At 38.6% G+C, this 5,587-nt stretch overlaps 1 protein-coding gene and 1 non-coding gene across 2 annotated transcripts in view; both read right to left on the bottom strand.

Moving 5' to 3' along the window:
• Positions 1-5,587, bottom strand: part of LOC103075697 (contactin-associated protein-like 2) — a gene marked incomplete at its 3' end in the record, with an annotated part of 1,289,195 nt that overhangs the window by 390,484 nt on the left and 893,124 nt on the right. The window lies entirely within an intron of this gene.
• On the bottom strand, positions 2,295-2,367 carry TRNAE-UUC (transfer RNA glutamic acid (anticodon UUC)). Its single transcript has one exon. It is a non-coding gene; the product is annotated as a tRNA-Glu (tRNA).

Below are 5,587 nucleotides of genomic sequence, written 5' to 3'. Positions count from 1 at the left end.
AGCAGGAATTTGTTCCACCTAGCTGTAAATGGAAATCACTTGCAAAACAGTTATGGAAAAATTTAGCTGGGTTCCCAAACATTATAACATGTTCAGTGCAAAGGCTGATTCATGGAGCTTCTGCCAGCAAATGATTATTCTTGCGCTATGAGGGGGCAGGCATACTGTTCCAGTTACAGGAAAGTCAGAGGAAAAGAACAAGATAGTCAGTAGAAGAGCCAAAGAAACCTGATTTATAGATTAAATTGACTTGCTAGAGTGAAAGGAAAAAAAATCCATATCTAATCTTTCAGTTCTTCCTTTGAAGCGTCTTTCTGACACGGACCTTCCCATCTATGACTCCTGAATGCGTCCTCATGACTTCTCTTACTTCTCAATCAACTGCATTGCCATCGCACCCCCTTAGTTCTGTAGCCAGGGTGTCAGATATGTGTCTGTGGCACTCAGCACCTTCCCGCCTCCTTCAGTGCTCTCCCCACAGCACTAGGACTGGCAGCCTGGGAACACGTTTTCCAAAATCCCCTGTCAACAGACTGCCCTTTCAGAGTCTACCAGTGAGGAGCCCCTGTTTGAGATTCGGACAGTGGCAAAGAAGTACACGTGCGGGCAGTGGTCTGTAGGTGTGTGGGCTTTGGGACATCCAAGGTTTTGTCGTAGCCTCTAGAAGTACTCTTAAGGGTGCTGTAGGCGGCTGTGACCACTGGTGGGAGTTTCCTGTAATTCCTGAGCTGGGGGGTGAGAAGCAGAGTCTGATTCGTTGGTAGCCAGTGAAGAAGCTAAGAGACAGCAGTGGTCTCCTTGACCTTGGTTATTTCAGCCTTTCCACCACTTGAGTAAGCATTTAATGCTCTGCGTTATGCCCCTTACTTCTTGGAATATCTAGAGTAGGTTCTACTTTCCTGACTGACTCAGCTGTCTCCTCATGTCCATTCTCTTCTCAGTGCCCAGGAATCACCTAGCACAGCTCCTTGTTTCACAGATGAGGTCCAGAGAGACTAAGTGACTTGCTCAAGGTCACTCAGCCACTTAATTACAGAACCAAGCCAAGAATCCCTATCTCCCAACTTCCAGGCTGGCACTGATTTCTACTGTATCATACATCTCTGGATTTACAGACATCTCCTAACGTTCCTGCATCCTTTTATATATCATACTTCATTATATCTATGATGTCAGCAATTATAATTGTTTTATAAAAAAACAGGAAAAACCACTGCCAAATAAACTGACTCAATATATTCTATCACTTGAAAATGTTATATATTGAAGAAACTTATTGAAAACTTTGAAAACTATACTTATTGAAAAAATATATTTTATTTTATTATTATTTATTTTTTATTGAAGTATAGTTGATTTACAATATTATTATTAGTTTTGGGTATACAACATAGTGATTGCATATTTTTATAGGTTGTACTCCATTTAAAGTTATTGCAAAATAATGGCTATATTTCTGTGTGTTGTACAATATATATGTTGTTATTTATTTTATACATAGCAGTTTGTGTCCCTTAATCCCATATCCCTATGTTGCCCCTCCACCATCCCTCTCTCCACTGGTCACCACTAGTTTGTTTTCTTTATCTGTGAGTTTGTTTCTGTTTTGTTATATTCATTTGTTTTTCTTCATTTTTTTAGATTCCACATGTAAGTGATGACATAGAGTACTTGTCTTTCTCTGACTTATTTCACTAAGCATAATATTCTCTAGGTCCATCCACATTGTTGCACATGGCAGAATTTCATTCTTTTTACTGCTGAATAATATCCCATTGTATAGTTATAACATATCTTCTTTATCCATTCATCTCTTGATGGACATTTAGGTTGCTTCCATATCTTGGCTATTGTAAATAATGCTGCTATGAACACTGGGGTACATGTATCTTTTCAAATTAGTGTTTTCATTTTTTTCAGATTTATATCCAGGAATAGAATATACTGGGTCATATAGTAGTTCAATTTCTAGTTTTTTGAGGAACCTCCGTATTGTTTTCCACAGTGACTACACCAGTTTATATTCCCACCAACAGTGTATGAGGGTTCCTTTTTCTCCACATCCTTGCCAACATTTGTTATTTGCAGTCTTTTTGATGACAGTCATTCTGACAGGTGTGAGGTGATATCTCATTGTGGTTTTAATTTGCATTTCTCTGATGATTAATGACGTTGAGCATCTTTTCATGTGCTTGTTGGCCATCTCTATGTCTTCTTTGGAAAAATGTCTATTCAGGTCTCTGCCCCCCTCCCCTTTCTCTTTTTGCCACACTGAGCAGCTTGTGGGATCTTAGTTCCCTGACCAGGGATTGAACCTGGGCCCATGGCAGTGAAAGAGCCGAGTTCTAACCACTGGACCACCAGGGAATTCCCATTCTGCCCATTTTTAATCAGGTTGTTTGTTTTTTTGATGTTGAGTTGCATGAGCTGTTTATATACTTCGGATATTAACCCCTTATCAGTCATATAATTTGCCAATATTTTCTCCCATTCAGTAAATTTTTTTGTTTTGTTTTGTGGATGGTTTCCTTTGCTGTATAAAAGCTTTTAAGTTTAATTAGGTCCCATTTGTTTGTTTGTTTTATTGACATATAGTTGATTTATAATGTACATTTGTTTGTTTTTGTTTCTTTTGCCCTAGGAGACAAAAAGTTGTTGGTATGATTTATGTCAGAGTGTTCTGCCTATGTTCTCTTCTAGGAGTCTTATGGTTGCAGGTCTTACCATTTAGGTCTTCAATCCATTTTGAGTTTATTTCTGTATATGGAGTGAAGAAATATTCTAAGCTCATTATCTCACATGTAGCTGTCCAGTTTTCCCAGCACAACTTACTGAAAAGAGTATCTTTTCTCTATTGTATATTCTTGCCTCCTCTGTAATAGATTAATTGACCATAAGTCCATGGGTTTATTTCTAGGATCTCTATTCTCTTCCATTGATCTATGTATCTGTTTTTGTGCCAGTACCATGATGTTTTGATTTATTGTAGGTTTGTAATAGAGACTGAAGTCAAGAAGCATGATACCTCTAGCTTTGTTCTTTTTTCTCAAGATTGCTTTGGCAATTTGGGGTCTTTTGTGGTTCCATATAAATTTTAGGATTATTTATTCTAGTTCTGTGAAAAATGTCATGGGTATTTTGATAAGGATTGCATTAAATCTGTAGATTGCTTTGGGTAGTATGGTACTTTAACAATATTAATTCTTCCAATCCAAGAGCACACCTTTCCATTTCTTTGCATCACTTTCAAATTCCTTCATCATTGTTTTATGATTTTCAGAGTATAAGTCTTTCACCTCTTTGGTTAAGTTTATTCCTAGGTATTTTATTCTTTTTGATGTGATTTTAAATGGAATCATTTTCTTTCTGATAGTTCATTATTAGTGTATAGAAAAGCAACGGATACCTGTATGTTAATATCAATATTATATCCTGAAACTTTACTGAATTTATTTGTTAGTTCTAATAGTTTTCTGGTGGAGTCTTTAGCATTTTCTATATATAGTATCATTTAATCTGCAAATAGTGACAGTTTTACTTCTCCCCTTCCAATCTGGATAACTTTTTATTTCTTTTTCTTTTCTGATTGCTGTGGCTAGGACTTCCAATACTATATTAAATAGAAGTGGGGAGAGTGGGCATCCTTGTCTTGTTCCTGATTTTAGAGAAAAAACTTTTAGCATTTCACCATTGAGTAGTTTGAGTATGATGTTAGCTGTGGGTTTGTCATAAATGGCAGTTATCTTGTTGAGATATGCTCACTCCATACCAACTTTTTTTTTTTTTTTTTTTTTTCAGTACGCGGGCCTCTCACTGTTGTGGCCTCTCCCATTGCGGAGCACAGGCTCTGGACGCACAGGCTCAGTGGCCATGGCTCACGAGCCTAGCTGCTCTGCGGCACGTGGGATCTTCCCGGACGGGGGAATGAACCCGTGTCCCCTGCATCGGCAGGCGGACTCTCAACCACTGCGCCACCAGGGAAGCCCTCTATACCAACTTTGATGGGAGTTTCTATCATAAATGGATGTTGAATTTTGTCATGTGATTAAAAGAATAAATTTTATACTTGAGATAACTCTTTTTGACTTGATTCGACTTAGTTTTACAAATCATTTCTTGGGGCTTCCCTGGTGGCGCAGTGGTTGAGAGTCCGCCTGCTGATGCAGGGGACACAGGTTCTTGCCCCGGTCTGGGAGGATCCCACGTGCCGCGGAGCGGCTGGGCCCGTGGGCCATGGCCGCTGGGCCCGCGCATCCGGGGCCTGTGCTCCGCAACGGAAGAGGCCACAACAGTGAGAGGCCCACATACTGCGGGGAAAAAAAAAAAAATCACTTCTTGCATATATATAAAAAATGAAAATATAAACAAAATAAATTGGTTAAGGTATTTCCAAAATTTCCTTCACTTTGAGTCTGACTCTTTGAATCATGTTTCAACTGAGTCATCTGGTGCTAATTTTTTAATATAACAAGCTTTTAAATATAAATCTCTAGGCCATCAAGAGATAAGGTGATACAATACTTCTTAAACAAATTTATTAAGCAACTAAAATGCTTTGGTGCTAGCTCTTAGGCCATTTGACATAGAGCTAGACTCTTTTTTTTTTTTTTTGCGGTACGCGGGCCTCTCACTGCTGTGGCCTCTCCCGTTGCGGAGCACAGGCTCCGGACGCGCAGGCTCAGCGGCCATGGCTCACGGGCCCAGCCACTCCGCGGCATGTGGGATCTTCCCGGACCAGGGCACGAACCCGAACCACTGAGCCACCAGGGAAGCCTTGGACTCCTTTTTTTACTCTTGTTTCCATTATGTTGTTAAACACATTATCCTAAGGATAATAAGTGCACCATTATTGTTTCTGGAATTTTCTTGCAAGATGCTGACATGCATTCTGCAAGTTCTGATGTTCACAAGTGTGTAAGCAATGCCTACTATAATACATCAGGACTGACATCTGGCTGAGAGTGAGTGTAAGATGTCATTGAATTTAAGATGCATAACAATTTCAGAAGTAATACAATATGAAAAATTATGTGTCCCAAAATTCATTAAATTCTATCTTACCTTCTATTTCTTCAATGTGTGTATTTTCAAGGGATAGTTCATGGCATATAATTGGTTTTAGTGTCCCAGAATACAAACATAATGATAGATTGTTAAAATATCATCTTATGCCTTGTTTTAAAGCAATCAGGTTAATTACTGATAATTACTAATTTAATGTCTATAATGCATAACACCTATAGCTTTAATTCATGTTTATACCCCCAAAACATTTATTGTCCTTATACTATAGGCACAGTTGCATCTGAAAAGATTATTCACTCTCTTACTTAATAAGAATTCCTCTACCTTCTTGAAGGCTCAAAGATTTCTGTGATCTCTATGCATGAATAACAAGGCTATGGTAATAGAAATGACAAAATCTTGTTTTGTTTGAGGACAATAAGTCAGAGAAAGAAATTTAGTTCCTTAAGAGGATATACTTGCCCTTTCTGCTATTTCTCTCAGAGAAGGGGTTATGTTCTGCTTATTCATAACCAGCACCTACCTCTTGAATACTTGGCCGAGCAGAAAACATAGCTTAGAA

This window comes from Lipotes vexillifer, unplaced genomic scaffold (genome assembly GCF_000442215.2).
Source record: "Lipotes vexillifer unplaced genomic scaffold, Lipotes_vexillifer_v1.1 scaffold940, whole genome shotgun sequence".
In the NCBI taxonomy this organism is placed as follows: domain Eukaryota; kingdom Metazoa; phylum Chordata; class Mammalia; order Artiodactyla; family Lipotidae; genus Lipotes; species Lipotes vexillifer.
Note: the sequence above shows the minus strand (reverse complement) of the source record. Positions and strands in the feature narration are given on the sequence as shown.